Source organism: Ailuropoda melanoleuca, chromosome 2 (assembly GCF_002007445.2).
Source record: "Ailuropoda melanoleuca isolate Jingjing chromosome 2, ASM200744v2, whole genome shotgun sequence".
Taxonomy (NCBI): Eukaryota; Metazoa; Chordata; class Mammalia; order Carnivora; family Ursidae; genus Ailuropoda; species Ailuropoda melanoleuca.
Window position 1 is genome coordinate 103,491,381 of NC_048219.1, and position 18,361 is coordinate 103,509,741.

General features: G+C 37.0%; 1 protein-coding gene and 1 pseudogene across 2 annotated transcripts in view; one reads left to right on the forward strand and one right to left on the reverse strand.

The window, feature by feature from the left end:
* Positions 1-18,361, reverse strand: part of DPP10 (dipeptidyl peptidase like 10) — a 632,664-nt gene that overhangs the window by 393,388 nt on the left and 220,915 nt on the right. The window lies entirely within an intron of this gene.
* Positions 1-18,361, forward strand: part of LOC100464168 — a 76,160-nt pseudogene that overhangs the window by 57,057 nt on the left and 742 nt on the right.

The following is an 18,361-nucleotide window of genomic DNA, read 5'->3' on the forward strand; positions in this document are numbered from 1 at the left end:
AATACAGGCTTTGAGCCCCATGTCTTACACTATCTATAGTGAAAACACTTCTTTCACTTTGTTCAGATAGTTTCTAATTCCTTGAGTACATGTGTCCTGCCTCAGAGCAATAAATGGGAATGGCAGGTATTAAGTTGCTTGGGCATTTCACTCACCTGCCTCACTTCACTCCCTTTTGTGGAAGGCTCTATCAAACTCAGATTCAGTTGCTGATAAAACCACAAAAGAACTTGCCTTAGGGATGGGTCTTTTCCAGGACACATCCCAGTTTTTCATGTAAAATAGACTCCTAGTGGTATATTCCCACCAACTGGCCAGATATTTCTGAATCCCATGAAAGGAGTCAAAGATTTTACACATCAACCGCATGAATCAGAAAAGTTCCCAAAGGAAGAGTTAAGTTCTAGTGCCGGTTCTAAGTTTGTCTGAAACTCTAGACCAGTCACTTAAGGCCCCTGAATTTCCATCACTTCATTGACACTATCAGTGAGTTAAAGCAGATGCCCCACAAAGAAATTGCCATCCTCCAATATATATCAATTGAGGCCAGAATGTGAAGAGGTACAACATCTCCTCTAAAACATGCTTTGGCCTACTTCTCCAACTAGCCCTTTTCCAGATCTTTCTGTGAATGATGAGTTGCAAATGTCACTGGTCAGAGTATGAGGCATTTACTGGGCTTAAATAGTGCCTTAATAATCAAGCAACCATCCACGAGTCACTCCCTCCTTGTCCTTGCATTCCCATTTCAACTCTATTTGGTGCTATCTATATCAATGGATTCTTTTTGGCTCAGTCATATACTGTCTCTACTGCATGCATGCTTGTGTATACCAGTAACAAGTCACATATTAAGAAGAAAATAGAAATTCCTCCGGTCTTAAGTCTAGGTCAATTGTGCCAACTCTTTCCTTGTCCAGATATATATATTGCAGCATGAGATATTGATGGGACTATTGCTGGGGTGATATGTTGATGTCCAAATGTATAGCTTCTGAAGAACTCCATGGGGAGAATTCACGGTTGGTAAGATAGGATTTGGGTTTACTATCAGACCAAAATATTTTGGAGAAACAACAAAATCTCACCTTTACCTCTAATAATTTACATTTGGCATTTTGCATATAGTATGTTAACCTGAGTCCAGAGTACTTTCACAAGACATTCTTTATCTCTCAGTTATCAATAATATAATTCATATATGAATATATACAATCACAAGAGAAAAGTTCCAGAACCCCAAGAGGAGACAATTCAACCCATTTACACATTATTAATACACTACTTAAATAAGTAGTGCCCTATTTCTCATTTTAAATACCACCAGGGGACATTTTAATGGTTTTAGATATTTTTAAAATGTATTTTAGTCCTTTCTTTTCTATAGAATTCAAGCAGCACATTTTTTTTTTGAAAAATGGACTCATTTAAGTCATAAAGAACAGAAAAGGATGGCCTATTTTCAAGCAAATGTTTGAAAGCTTACTTTAATAATTTGGACACTGTTCAGCAAAACATTAAATCATAAAGCTAGTGGTGGGCTTTATCTCTTAATCCCACTCCTAATTTTGGTATACCTCAAAGGGCCAACTATACAAAACATATACTATAAACTTTGTCCTCCATCTTCAATTAAATAGATCTCATTAGTTTTCTTTTAAGGGAATCATCTGCTTTATATTCATTCAGTCAGCAAACAAATACAAAGCTCTTCAGCACCGTATTTTCCCAGTGCAGCATCAACATGTCTGTGGAGCACTGCTCAGCGACAGAGGGGACCATTTACATTCACAGTCACTGTAGATTTGTACGTATTATAACGATTTTCTGGCAGGTGACAAAAAAGCATCATTTTTAAAGAATAGCTGTTGCTGAATTGTACAAATGTACCACTCTCTTAGACAATCAATTCATATATTTTCTCCCTCCTCAAATACATAATAGCTCCTTCCTCTTCTTTACTTTCACCAGATGGCATTGCTTCAGAAAGAAAATAGAAGCCATCAGAAGAGTGTTATCTCATTATCCCAGCACCCGATCTACGCACCTGTTTCTGTGTGCTCTGCCTTCCGTTACTGGGGATCAACTATCATACTCTACTCTCTGAAAACGCCCCTCTTTTTGAGACCTAAATCCTAACCTTTTCAACTCATCAAATGCAAACATCTGGCAATTATATCTCTCTTTCTTACATCAACTTTTCTGGCTCTACAAGGTTATTTTCCTCAACATACAGCATGATAAAATGCATTTTATTAAAAAAAATAGTTGACCTCACATTTCCCTTCACTCATAGTTACTGTCTCTTACTATTCTTCTTTGTACCAAAATTGCTTGAAAGCACTGCTTCTAATTCATGTCCCTCCCACTCTTCTTTGGTTCTACTTCATTCAGGTTTATACATTCCCTACTCAGTGGAAACTACAATACTATACCTAAGAGTCCAATCTTCAAACTCTTACCTGACTCACCAGCAGCATTAATAATCACTCCCTCCTTGAACTATTTTCTTCACTTGGACTCTGGGACAATTCTTAGATAGTAGCAAGGCTTAAAAGACATCTCCATGCTGAGGAATGTGATCTTAACCGGCTATTTGGCATTTCTACTTGGATGTCTAATGGGCGTTGAAAGCTTAATATGTTGTGATGGTTGACGTTATATGTTAACTTGTTACATGTTAACTCCAATCAATTGAAGGTTTTAAGAGGAAAGACAGGTTCTCCTTTAAAAAGGAAGGAATTCTGCCTCTAGAATCAAAACTGAAACATCTACATTTCCCAGAATTCCCAGCCCACTGAACCGACCTAAAAAATTTTGGATTTGTTAGCCCCACAAGCCCTTGCTCCAATTCCTTAAAACCTACCTATCATTCATCTATCATCTATCTATCTATCTATCTATCTATCTATCTATCTATCATCTATTGATTCTGATTCTCTGGAGAATTCTACCGCATATGTGAAATAAAGAAGTTCCTGACCTTTCCCTCATACTTGCTCCTCTGGAGTTTCCATATCTTGGCAAATAATGTACTTGTTTTCTCTTTAGTTGTTCAAACTAAAATTACAACAACAACAATGCCATTCTTGAATCAGTTGTTTCTCTTGCATGTCATATCTAACACACAATATTATATTATATTATATTATATTATATTATATTATATTATAAACTCTACCTTCAAAATGAGTCAGACTCTCACTCCTTCTCTTCACACTACAAACCTTCACCTGGACTATTGAAGTTTCTTTCTCATGTGAACCTTAATTTTATAAAATATAACTCGCTGAACCTCAAAGCCAACAGCACACATATTGTGTGGAACAACTGAAGCATTTACACTAAGACAAAATGCCCAATTACTATTCTGGAGGTACTGGCTAACACAATTGGACTAGAAAAAATAGAGAAAAATGAAAATTAATGGTATAAAAATACACTGGTGACATGACAGAATAGTTGAAAAACACAGATGACTCCACTGAAAAAATAACACTCTACAAGAAACACCAAGCACAGCATAGAAGAAAGAGTGAAACATAATGAATTTGGAGACATTAAGAAGTTGAAGAGATTAGCACCCAGAACCGAACAGTGACACATGTTAGCTGTGACCGTGGACAACCGTGACCTCCTTTTCCCTCCATTTCCTTACACATAAAATGGGGTTATATAGAAAACTGTGTCATGGAGTTCTTATAAGGATCAAAAGAATTAATATATGTCAAGCACTGGGAATATTGCTCTGATATAGAAGAGTTTGCTATAATAACTATATTATTATATTATTACTATTGACATAAACGATTGCCAACATTTCTAATATAAGCTCTTTTCCAAATTGCAAATTGTTTCCCAATCCTTTCTAAATTGCATTTCTCTCTGAATGTCACAGTAACCATACTCCTTAGGAAGAAGTTGACACCACTATCCAAGAGTCAGAGAGGTGATATTTTTACATTATTTCGGGCGTCTGTATCCACTGATCTTATCTTTTTCTATTGGGCCCTTGGCAACTTACAATATATAGTCCCAAGAAATGAATATTGAAAGACTCGTATCTCTGTTGAAGAGCTCTATTTGCACCAAGGAGCACTTAATTCAAACACATGCATCTCTGTCCACTACCCATTCTTCATAGAAGAGGCTAACACAAGATTATATCAGTCCTATATAGCAAGTACGAGTGGAAATGACAGAACGTGGTTCTTAATGTATGAGCTACAGAGCAAGGCTCTGAAATGTTATCAAATAAGACCTGTAGGATGTCACCAGGCACCAACAACATAGCAAGCAACACACCCTCTTCCAGTAGAGTCCCTTCACTTGATCAGCCCTTCTCACGCCTAAATTCTATAAATCTCACAGATTTCAATCTCCTTGTGTAAATTGCTACTCATGAAACTGGAACACAGCCTTATAATTGCCCATTTATTGGTCTGACTCCCACAAAAGCCTTTGAGCTTTCAGTGAGCAGAAATGGTGTCTTATGTTTATCTAAGACCAGAACTAATGAAATGCTTGCCATGTGCAAAGCACATATTAAATTATGACTTAATTAACTGATCAATGGTATTTTGAGTATAAAAATGGCTAAGAAAGATTCTCCAAGCTTCTGTCTTCCATTATAAGCCTTAAGTTAGTGGTTAAGTGCTCGATAACAAGGAAGGGCAAGGACAAAAAAATGATACAGAGTAGTATGGCTCAGGATCTCCCAAATGTACTAGCAATGTTCCATGCACTTGTTTTGGCTAGATTCAGTGATGGTCTCAAAGTTGCTTATCCACCTAGGTTAGCTACCCACTGAGAAAGCTACCAGTTTAAAGCTGATTTGTTTTCTATTTGAAATAAGCATGAAACCAATATTGGCAAATTATGAGCACAGAAGGAAGAAGACCCTAATTAACCCTTCTCCAAAATCCCAAAGTGCACTCCATTGCACACCAGGGAGCTAGGAAGTGTGGACTGACTTTTGCATTCTATTAACAGGGTACCCATCCTGTTACTTCCCTCTGTGACTTGGCAAAGAAAAGTGTTCAACAGCCACTGGAGTGGCCGTTCCATGACAACATATTGTGTAGTATAACCTAGTTGCAAGCACCAAAATATAATTTCAATTTTGGAAGGATGTCTTGTAGTCTAATTAGCTTGATATTCTCAGGAAATAGAATAAACACAAATGACTTCAAGTTTAATGTTTCATTTTCAGATTTGGGTAATGATTCCTTTTGAAGCTGTACAAAAATTGCAACAATTCTAGAATTAGAATACGACTATATTAAAAAACTCATTGTAAATATCCTAAAATATTTTGGTCATTAAAATCAATATGAATGCATAAATATTTACATAAACATATGAGGTATACAAACAGACCTATATACGCAATCTGCTTTATTTCTGACATTAGGTCAGGAAACCTTTCACATATACGTATACAAACTCCATTTATGGCACATGTGCATATATATCATGAAAACGGCAAGTACAAAGGCAAGCAGGACCCTCATTTTATGCATTAGCACAAAATTAAGGGAAGGTCATATATCTGAGAATTACAGTCAATGGAACTCTTGCTAAAGAAAGGTGCGATTAAGTTTCTGGCCCTGTGCACTTGGCAAGCTTTCATCTACCCAGCTTTTGGCATTGAGCCCTTAATGGACCTTTTAATTAATACAGACTGTGATACTTCCTACTTTGATTTTAAACCGAGATCATATAACAAGGATGGACTTGAGGGGTTAACCCTTTAGAAACAACGGTTGATGGAATATTAATGTACATGGGCACAGATGTCAAAGGCAGATACAGAAGCAGCTGTTACTATAAAGGTCTGGTCTATGATGGGGCCCCGGAATTTTCCAACAGAGCTAGGTCTTGAACTGATCATATAGGCAGGTATCAAAACCAAATAATCATCAACAGTGAAACTGGCCAAAGTACAACCAGACAAACAGTTGCTGAGGCAGACTAATAATAAACATAAAGAAAACATAAGACCAGTTAAAAAGAGAAGCAAGCAAGAGGAGAAACGCGAGCAGAATTAGACAATAAGCTAGCAAAGCTAGATCAACAACCAGCTCACAGACCACGGCACCAGTGAGAGCTCAAGAACAGAAAAGAGCACAAGAAATGCAAACATCTGAGATCCCGATGAAGCCTTCCGATGATATGGGAAGGTTGAAAAGCTGATCTTGGCAACAGCACTTCAGAGAAATCTGTCCCCATCTTAACACAGCTTATCAGTGGGATCTGAATATTCTGAGTCAATAGCTATGCTTTCTTTCCAATCTGCTTCCTGAACACTGTGCTTTTAGTGTTGACTTGGGAAATCATGGCTCTGCAGGTTGGCCTCCGATACATGCTTTGCTCGAGGGATTCTAGGAGCTCCGCACTTTTCTTTCAGTCTCTCTCTCCCCTCCATCTCTCTCTCTCTCTCTCTCTCTCTCTCTCTCTCTCTCTTTCTTTCTCTCTCTCTCTCTTTTGACTTTGCATGAGACATTAAATGTTCAGAAAGGCAAGGCTAATTTTATATTAATCTCTTTGGCAAGTCCTGGTAGAGTGCCAAGCATAAATTCATATATTAGTTAAGTGTTATTTGATGTTAAATATATCGTAGTTTCAAAATTTGCCCTCACAATGTATACTGTGGAAATAAAAGCTGCTCTGAAGATGTATGATCTACATTTCTGGTATGTGTTACAGAATGTACTCAGTATTCATTTGAATGGCATGACTTGCTCTCCTACTGTGTGTCTGGAAGAGTAGTTAGTGTTGGGATAAAAGATCAGTGGGAACGTACGTCCTCTGCCACATGGCAGAAGCAGCACCAACAAGAAAGAGAAAGATGAGATCTAGACTCTGCTTTGTCATGCACTTTTTATATAATCTTGGCAAGTCACTTTATTTAACTGGGACTACATTTACTCATCTTTACAGCAACAGTTAGATTAAAATATTTTTGAAGTCTGGGTTTGAAATAAGATTCCAAAATCGTCCCACAAAGGTTGAGTTTGGGGCATGGTGATTATAGTTATTTTATTACTCATTCAGGTAGCACTTGGCATAAACATGGCATAAACCTCGTTCATACTAATGGGAGAAAGAAGCTTCAGGATCTTCCTAAAAAAATAAAAAATAAAAAAAAAATGTGTATCACTAACACGTGGCCCACTGAATCGGAACTAAATATCAAGTCCATTAGGCTCTGGCCAGAATGTCAAAGACACCTGTTATAACAGAGAAATCTAAGTGGAAAAAAAATCACTGGGGGATGTAGAATTACCTTCCCCAGACAAAGCCAAATGGTTAAAACAGCCAATTGGAGGCTGAGACTTCACAGCTAACGTGCTGAAACTCTCCACCATCCACAACGGTCCACAACTGCGTGGGAACACAGCATAGAAGTCTCCAGCTTGTTCCCAGAGAAAAAAGGCTTTTTACAGTGGCTCGAATATGAGATCTGAAAAACTGTGTTTTGGCTTCCTAATCAGTATTTCATTCATAAAGCAACAGATGTGGTAGCTTTTGCAGCGTCATGATGATAAACAAAAGAAAATCTAGTTAAATTAACCAGTGATTTTTTCCCCAAAAATTTTAGATACATTTATATGTAATTTGGATATGTTGTTCTGATCATGAAAATAACATTTTCCTATTGCGGAGTATCTAAAAAAATAGAGAAAACAGACAGAAAGAAATTGAATTTACACAAACCTTACTACACAGAGATAACCGACTCTAGTATTCCACTGTTGTGGGGGTTCAGCCACTATCCTCTGCTTTTTGACCTTCTCTTCACTCTGCTATCTGAGTTTTACTGACTCGGGGGTCTCTGTTTACTTTTTTTTCTGTGTCTCTCTTTCGATCTGTTTTCTATAGGCTTTACGTTTGGACACCACAAGAGAGAACAGCCGAATAGCTTCAATTACAATTCAGCAGAGTAACCTTGTAGGGCTGAGCTTGGGGACCAGGAACTTCATCAGCTCCTGGCCAGGCTACCAAAAACAGCCTCTTCCTTCAATGCCCTTCTCTGGTCCATTTAGCTATGTTCCAAATGGAAGGGACTCATAGCACAAAGCTGGATGGCTCAGATGCAGGGAAGCCCTTGGAAAATGGGATGTGGTCAGGCACACACAGTGAGATATCTCAGGAAGAAAAAAAAAAAAGAAATCACATGTCACAGACCACTTGATGGCTTGGTATTTCTAGGGCAATAACTTGCAGTATTCATATAAAGGAAGACACCCATAGTCATGAATATTCCACTGTGCCCTGGTACAACAGTGCCCTCCTGCTGAGACCCCCTTAATAATACAGTGGAAGCACATACTACTTTATTGAATCGAGTGGCCATACACCAGGATTAGAAAATTCATCTTCCCTCCCAATGAAAGTTAAAGGTCTTGTTTCCCCCAAATAACTTGTGTGTGAAAAAAAAAAAAGTAAGAGGAAAACCTTCTCGATAAATTAAGAAATACGGATGAACAATCCCAAGTACTGACATTCCATTTAACAGGTCAGAAGAGCTTAGTCCTGTGCCAGGGGAAACTCCTACTATAAGTCACCCAGAGTCACTATAAAGGAAACAAAGATCATCATATGCAGCTTTATGCCAACCCCAGACCAGTAACACTGCAAGTGAAAATTCTATTCAAAGTTTCTCAGGAAGGATTCAAAACACATTTCAATTTCAATGGCTCTACAAATACACACCTGTCTTTACAAAGTGGTTTCTTTCTGTTCCTCAAAACCTGCCCTTTTTAGTCAAATTGTCTGAAGACGATCTATTCCAGATCCATAAATCTGGAAATTATATTTTAATTAATGGGTGGTGTAAAGTTATGGAAATATTATAGCATGATTCTTTTTAATTTCTTCCCATGTAACGATAAACTCCTTCTAGCTAGTCCTTTGATCAATGCAGGCAGCAGCTGTCTATCAACTGTCAGTTACATGTGAACAGAGTAGATAGGAACTTTCCTGTCCTCCCAAACCATTACCAGTCCCTGACAACTTCTTTTTCCTGCAAATTCAGATCTCCTCTTGTACCCATCTGATGAACTGTTCATTTTAATCATTTAAATTTCTATTTTTCTATTGACATTTCCCATCTGTTGAGTCACTGTTTTTATATTTAATGTTTTGAACACATTTTCCTTTAATTCTTTAAAAATATTTATAATAATACCTGTTTTAAATTTTTTTTCCTGCTAATTTTTATACTTGGTCCCATGTAGACAGTTTTTATTGACTCAAAACTCTTCAGTATTGGTCACATTTTCAAATTTCTTTAAACGCCTCATCATTTGCAGTTGAAAATTTAACTTTTTTTTAAGATTTTATTTATTTATTTGAGAGAGAGAGAGAGAGAGAGAGAGAGCACAAGCAGGGGGAGTAGCAGAGGCAGAGGGAGAAGCAGGCTCTCTGATGAGCAAAGACCCTGATGCAGGACCCTATCCCAGGACCCTAGTATCCCAACCTGAGCCAAAGGCAGCCACTTAACCAACTGAGCCACCCAAGCATCCCTGAAAATTTAACATTTAGATAACATATCATACCAGCTCTGGAATATGTTTTATATTTCTATGGTTTTCTTTCTTTCTCTCTTTTCTTTCTCTCTCTCTCTCTCCTTACTCTTTCTTTCCCTCCTTCCCTTCTTTTTTCCTCCCTTCCTTCCTTATTAGCTTTCTTGAACTTAGTATTGAATCTGTCTCCCCCATGACACATAGCCTGTGATTCTCTGCTTAGCTTTCTTATTTTTATTATTATCATTCTCCTTATATTTAAGTCTACTCTTCTAGATATCTCCCCTGTGCCTTTATAGTTTAGTGGTCATCTAATTATTTGGACAATGGACATGCTCAAAATCCTTGTTCCCAAAAGGTGCCTACCCCTCTTTACTTTGATGAGTGAGTGGTTTGGAAAGCTCAGTTAAAATTGCAGCTAGTTTTTGAGACTTCCTCAGCATTTATATTTCCCAAGCCCTCTGAAGTTTCCCTGACAAATGTACAAGCTTTTCCATCAACCAGTGATATATGAAGCTCATCTCAGACCTTCTGTGGTTCTCTAATTTCTTGGATCTTTTGGTTAACTTTCTGGCTGGTCCACGGTTCACCTCAACCAGGGCGACAAAGTTAGGTGAATGAAACTGTGAGGTGTTTTGTTTTTTGTTTTTTTCCCATTTGTTCCCATCTAGGCCCCCACCTTTAGCTGCTGAAGTCACAGATTTTCACTTACCCTTCCAAACTGAGTCAGTTCCCTATAGCCTCAAAGCTGTTGGTTTTCAGGGCTAACTGTTGTAACAACTGGTTTTTGCTGACTGTACTGTAGTAGGGAATAAAGGTGGAAGTCACCTAGGCAAACAGGCCACAGATACTTGATCTTCTAACCTATAGCTCTTGCATTTATTACAAGAGTAAATTCTTATCAGCCTGTCATCTGCTTTTGGTTGGTATCCAGTATCCTGAAATGTGTTTAACATTTTTCACAACATCATACTTGTGTTTTTGGGGAGAATTTGACATCTTCAGGTTGTTATAGCTGAAAGTCAATTATAAATAATTTAAATAGGAGTATTTACTTCTAGTTTCTTTAAAAAAATTAATCTGAAATGCATTTATTTGCTGGGATTCATTCACTTTTTTCCATTCACATTTGATCTGGTAAATACGACCGGTCAAGAGAATCCTCTGAGAATTTTTATCAAGGGCCTGGATGGAATTGTGATGAAATAAAACTTTCCTTTCCTGTCTTCAAGGTAGATTTTTAACTCAAAAATCAGCTACATAAACTGACCTTTAATCATATAAACTAATATATTACAAACTTCAGAAATGAAAGATAAAGAAATGCACAAAACTATAGCAAGCAGTACTTGTGATGATTCTATGACAAAATCTCAAGGTTCTTTCGGAGGCAAATAATGTAGCTGGAAAAGAAGAGAATGACTTTAGGATCATTCAAATAGCTTCGGTAAATAATCATAAAATTTAAGTCATGTGTTCTTATTGCATAAGTGTCCAGTTAATATGAGTTTGAAAGGTAGTTTATAATTGCTATCATTGTGTGTTCTTCGATTACATATGTGGATTACCATATACACATATACATTTCTATATCTGTGTCTATTTCAATATCTATATCTACCTATCTCTCCATCCATCCACTCATCCTCACAATATATCTCCTTTGTGCCTTTGTTCATGTTATTAAAATTACTGGATGCCAGTTTCTTTATCTGCAACATGGTTAAATAAATGAAGCGTTTTTCTTGGCGTCAGTCACAGTGTGAGCACTCAGTATGTGATAATTATTAGCAATAATGGTACTGGTAGTAATAGTAGTAATGAGGCAAGGGGTGGTGCCAACAAAAGATCATGGACACTGACTCTGGATACATAGTCAAAATACATAAAGCTCTGAGCAACCGCACAAACCTAAATATGAAGTGCGAAAGGAATGGAGAGCTGCTGCTCTTACAGGGTCATGCTCTCTGAGTGATGGCAGCTACGCAGGGAAGTGACTGAGGTAGGCTTGTCTTTGACTGGGTATATCTCAAATACAATCTAAGTAGAGAACCACTTGTATTTCACATGACACAGGAAACAGAACTTTTTTAGAATAGCCCTTTTCCTTTGAACGTAATTGGTTGACAACTCAGGAAAGTTCAATTTAAGCTCTTCATTCTGCAACCAAATGATTGAGCTTGGAGTCCAATACCCACAGTCAGAAATCACAGAAGGTTTCCACTGCAGTGTTCCTTTAAATCTCAAAATAGAAAAGCAGCTATGGACAAGGTAGAGAATATGTTCTAGGACATCACAGCCTATTGCACAGTTTTAAGGTTACAACAGAGCATTTTATCACATGCTCACAAAGAAAAGAATGACTATTTGCATTCAAAAACAAACCACAACCCTATGTGAAAAATATTCTGTTATTTATGATATATATATATATACATATATATATATATCTAAGTCTTAAATAAGAACAATAATTACAAAAACCCATAAAAGAGATTCATTTCAAGCAATTTTGTTAAACACATATTTATCGGATGAATGAGCTCCTCTAAGGCACTCTCACTGTGTTAAGGACATGTCATGAATTTTTTAACTACTTAATAATGCATTTGCTTCAGGGGTGACTCAGTTCAATAAATCATGTAAGTTGCAATAAATTTTATCACGTATTCATATGGAAAGCGATATTCTAGTTTCTTAAGTACCACTTTCCTAACTAGTAATAAGCAGCTTAATATAACCAAGGGAAAAAGAATAAGAAAAAACTTCATATATAATGAAAATATACAAAGAAATGCATTCAAAGTCACCTCTAAACCAGTTCAAGTTCAAAAAGGAATCCTCAAACTATATGCAACTGTTTGTGTCATGAGCATCTATATGTGGAAAGTATCCATAAATTTCATCACTTTATCAAAGTACAAATGGTCATGGACATTTTACTCCATGTGACGTTCGTTGCCAGATCAACTTTTCACACTAATAACCCAACAACTTGCAGAGGGGGCACATGTGGGATTGGCCAGAGGTATCTGCATAGAAGCAAGGACCACTGTTTAAGAATACAAACATAGATATGGGGGAAATACTTATGGCAACAGTCTCCCCAGCTCTTACAAACACCAACCCAGAAAATATGAGTTCAAAGGAGTCAGACAATAATTTGAATTATAAAAATTTCTGGCCAAAAACACAGGAAGTATATTCTGGGCTAAAACTGGTTAGAAACCAAAGAGGAAGTTGACCTTAAGTAACAAGGAAAACAACATCTCCCTTTTTGATCAGTGAAGCATGTTGTGCTACAACTTGTATTCAGTAAGAACTGCTTGTATATGGTTTTCACAATCAGGCTTGGATGCCAGCTTCCAAACCTATGTGTTATAATTCATATGGGTTTAACCCAGTTATAAAAAATTGACTGAATATCAAAGTAACTCTAGTTGCTTATAATGATATGACTAATACTATCACTTTTTTTAGATGAAGTAAAAAATGCAAAATATATTATAAATAAATGTGGCTTGAGGTGAAATAAAATGTGAAAACTAGAGGGTAAGCTAATAGTAAAGATAAAATTGCCTGTTTCTAGTTTATTCTTTCAAACTGAGCTTATTGAAAAAAAATAATGTCCTTAACCTATTCAAAGCTGTTTTAAGGTTACATAACCCAGCAAGAACACTCAAACTTGTCCATCTTATATTTTTCTTTTACTCCCGATTGTACAGACAGATCATGTTCTGTTCAAACAATCCTACTGGCATATGATCTAAGTAGAAGTGATCACGTCACTGAGACAAGAGTGAATTTCATCTAAAATTATCTAATTATTTCTGTTGATTATTCATGTCATTTTTTCTTGAGTAAATACACATTTTAGGACTAGAAAATTATTAATCCACTTAAAAGTAGTTGGAATAACACTTCCATGTATAACATTAATCTCATATATTTTTATTGTTTATTCAACGTGATGGGGACATCTTCCCTCAAGTAAGGTGGTAAGAGTTTCTCACATTATAAATTCACTTGTGAGTCTTGACAGTTTCCTTGCTTCATTTTCCTTTTAATGATAAAGGAGGACAATGATGGCAGTTGATTGTGCAATGAGGATGGGGAAAAAACTGATATGGCTCTGACTTCTATGGGTGATTGCAACAACCAAAGCTAATGACTGCAGAACAGCAACCTTTAATTGCTTCTTAAACTTTAGGACATATGTTGGAACAGTAAAACATGAACACAGTGGGAGCTATTGACATTGTATGCTGTGTCTCTCTAAGTGACCTACTATGCAACAATAAAGAATAAACAAGCAATGACTACTGAAAGCCCTTTACTCATTTTGACATTTTGTATATTATTTCATGCTGAAGGAGCTACACTACAGGATTTCCATTTTAAGAAATGAAATCAGGGCAGGGGGCGCCTGGGTGGCTCAGTTGGTTGGGTATCCGACTCTTGCTTTCCACTCAGGTCTTGATCTCGGATCCCCATGTCAGGCTCCGTGCTCAGCGGGGTCTCTGCTCATCCCTCTCCCTCCCAATTGTGGGTTCTCTCTCTCTCTCAAATCAATCAATCTTTAAAAAAAAGAAATCATATAGGGAACTGGGTTGAATTATTGGCTACTTACTTCAGGTATCACTTTGTTTCTAAACCTTATTCCACAAATCTTCTAAAAACAAACCTTGATAACTAATGGAGATCAGTATGAATCTTTCACCTAATACTGTGACATAGTTCAAAAGTGCCTACAACTCTCAAGATTATCCTAAAAAAGCACAGATGCTTGTATAACATTATTAAAGAGAAATAGTTCTCTATCAGGCCAGGTCATCTTCTTGAAAGGACACATAAGGAAACGCAAGATATGATGAGTACATCTAGATAACCATCCATCCACATCAGTAAAAAAAAGCCTGGCAATCCCTGAGGTATATACACTGTATGGCAATGCACTGTGGTAACTCTCATGGCTACAGTGCTATCTAAAACATTTAACAGCCCCCTGGAGAGGGTTACAAAGTAATAAGGTGAATGAAAGTTAGTGCTGGGAATTCACAAAGCCATTAAGGTAATATTGAAAAGAAACGATTGAGGGAGCTGCATATGATACTGATCAGCAACTTAATCAAACAGCATTATTTGAGGATATCACAGGTACAGGACACCCTGTTAAACACTACAAAGATATAAAATGTCATCCCTGTATTCATCTATAATCTAGATGGGGAGACAATAGAAATATATGTGACAATTCGAATCCAATGCAGAAAAACTTAAAATGAAGTAGAAAACTGTGTACAGTGACCTATAAGTTTAATTTAGAGCAAAGCTTTTTATCTATAAAATTATTCACCAAGATTCTGAAGTGTGTTGTAAAGCCAGTACTAGGTAGCTTTTACAAAAATGGATGCACAAGGTGTAGACACTTATTGGGTAGGGAATCTCATATGCAAGCTTGAACAAACTTTAATTAGTGGAGTAAGGCAAACAGGGGAAGGCCTAGAAAGAAAGTCAGAGGTATGTTTGAGTTGGTAGTAAGGGGTCACTGAAACCTTTGGAGGTTGTCATAGGGCTGAACTGTGTCCCCACCAAATTCATACACTGAAGCTATAACCTCAGTATTTCAGAACATGACTATATTTGCAGCTACAGACTTTAAAGAAGAAGTCAAAATGAAGCTGTTAGAGTGTGGCTTAATCCAGTTTTAATCCAGAAGAGAAATTTGGACACGCAAAACAGTGACCCTGGGGAGCATATGTACAGAAAGATGACGATGTAAAGAGGCAGCAAGAGGGTGACCATCTGCAAGCCTAAGAGAGAGGCCTCAGAGGAGACCAACTCTGCCAGCATTTTGACCCTGGACTTCCAGCTCCAGAAATGTGAGAAAATAAATGTCTGTGGTTTAAGACACCCAGTCTGTAGTACTTTTCCGTGGCAGCCCTAGCAAGCTAATACACAGGTGAGGAGTATATTACCTGAAAACTCTCCAGAGAATTTGAAGTTTGTTTTTTTTTTTCTACGTTGTTAGAAATAAAACACTGGGGCAAAGGATGAAGTCATTTATTTTTCCTTGGTCAAAATGATCTTAGTGTTTTTTTTTTATCTTGAACTCTTTTATGACACCCTCAACTCTTGATAACATTGATACCGTTACTCTTAGCAAGTAAGTCTAACACTGTTATTATTTTTCTAATCCATATATTCAAGAAAGATAAATATATTTTCAAAAACTGTCTGGATACAGAGGAGCAGATGGCCATTTGACCTCTAGAGTAAAATCTGTGCCACCATGAACAAATGATAATGGAGTTACACTTAAAAATCTACTTTGTTTAGACCCCTATTTTATAATAGCCTGGTAATTCCAGGAAAATACTATGCTTGATATGAACTATTTTGATAGTTCTTTGAAATCTTTACCTCTCAAAGAAAATCATATCATGCTAGGAGAAATGCTTTTTAAAAAAAGGTTTTATTCAGCCACTTCATTAGTGTTATGGAGAGGTAACTAAATTTAAGCCAGTTATTTTTTTTCTTTCTTTCTTTTTTTTTTTGGTTTGTTTGTTTTTGTTTTTTACTTTCATTTTTTGTTTATTTAGTGAGTTTGAATGACTCATAGCAGCCTATAAAACTGTTTTATTTATTTAAAAAAGGAATTTTAGGGGCACCTGGGTGGCACAGCGGTTAAGCGTCTGCCTTCGGCTCAGGGTGTGATCCCGGCGTTATGGGATCGAGCCCCACATCAGGCTCCTCCACTATGAGTCTGCTTCTTCCTCTCCCACTCCCCCTGCTTGTGTTCCCTCTCTCGCTGGCTGTCTCTATCTCTGTCAAATAAATAAATCTTTAAAAAAAATAAAAATAAAAAAGGAATTTTAATATCTTCCACCTTCCCCAGAGTGCCTTCAAGAGCTAAGGCCTGTGTTTCAACAGTCCTTCCGCTTCCATTTCCAGAGCCCTGTGTTGCTGCGGTGAGTCATTTCACTTCTCTGGGGATCTGTATTCTTACTGAAGATGACTGCAAGCCATCCTTTGTTCTCTAACCTCAGAAGCTCTAAGATACCAAGAATCTAAAATTTTCAGTTCCAATTTTTAAAATGGAAATTTGATCATGTCACTTTTCACTTAAAACATTGGGTTGTCTCCTCATGGCTTCTGGAATCAATTCCAAAGTTCTTTATATATGTGATAAAACCCAAAGTAAGTCAATCTCTGTGTAATAGTCCAACTACATCCCACTTCCCTCCATCAGTGCCCACACCCTACATGTAATAAACTTCATGTTTGCATTCTATTAACTAGAGACTGCTTTCAGGTTCTAGAATAAACCACATTCTCTCATCAATGGACCTACATATATGCTATTTCACTGGCCCAAGTACCCTAATATATCACCTTCACCTACTTGACCTGGCCAACTCCAATTCGTACTTCCTATCTCAGCTTAGATTTTGCTGCCTTTATAAACCATGCCAGACAGATCAGGTCTGAGAAGCTAATTTGTCTTTTCATTACATCCTTTAACCAAACCTTTCCAAAATAAGGCCTCCCATGAACTAGAGAAAGTAACAAATTCCAAAAGCTCTTTCTATTCTTCTTTGAAGATACACAAAGGCCCAGAAAGCCAGAAACCTTAAATTGATCATTAATGAAAGCAACATTATCCTTTTTCCACATGCCCCAATTTGCCCTGACATGGGATTTCTAGCAGCAATCAGAATTCAAAGGTTATAAATGTTGTTTGCATTATACTGAAAACTCACTTAATGGTTATGATTAATATAAAGAATTAAACTCTATAAAACAATGTATTTGTAGAATATTAGCTTCATTCTACTATAGATCATGGCCAATGAAATTAATAAAAAACAAACTATATTAAATATATTTTGTTCTATAAACTAGCATGGCTCATCTAATATACTGTCCTGAGCTTAAATACCATCCTGAAAATATCCAATATGATTATACTTACTTGGTACAGCACTTTTTTTCACTACACCTTGAAATTACATATGTACGTGTATGTGTATTTAATATTCTTGAGCTTTCAGTATGGCATTCTTTCAATGAGAGCACATAGCTTTATATATGATGTATAAAAATTGAAAATAGAAAACTAGAAAAACAAAAGGTAGCTCAACAATTTAGATGCTTATGACTGACACTTTTTTGACTTTTCTATTAATACAATATCAAAGTGACTGCCTCTCCTTAAAAGAAATCAGTTATTGACAGTAAAACACAGCATAGCTTATGAAACAAAAGATCAGCAAAGATTAGAGGGGCTCAGTAGGTTTTACTGACTCTACAGCTTTCCAGTAACTCTAGGCTTGAGGGGGAAGAAAGCAAAATAATCTAAAATGACATTAAGCTCTCTGCCTGTGGACATGTCCCAGTAAGCATATTCAAGTCTCCCCTCCTGCCACCATCGTGTCTACGTAAGAGTCTCCCAAAGAGCCTGAACAGCTGCGGAAGCTCTTTATGGGAGGTCTGAGCTTTGAAACCACAGATGAGAGTCTGAGGAGCCATTCTGAGCAACGGGAATGCTCGCAGACTATGTGGCAATGAGAGATCCAAACATCAAGCATCCCCGAGGCTTTGGGTTTGTCATGTACACCACTGTGGAGAAGCTGGATGAAGCCATGAATGCAGGGCCACACAAGGTGGATGGAAGAGTTGTGGAACCAAAGAGGGATGTCTCAAGAGAAGATTCTCAAAGACCTGGTGCCCACTTAACTGTGAAAAAAAATTTTGTCGGTGGCAATAAAGGCACTGAAGAACATCATCTAAGAGATTATTTTGATGTAGTAGTGATTCATTAGTTGCAT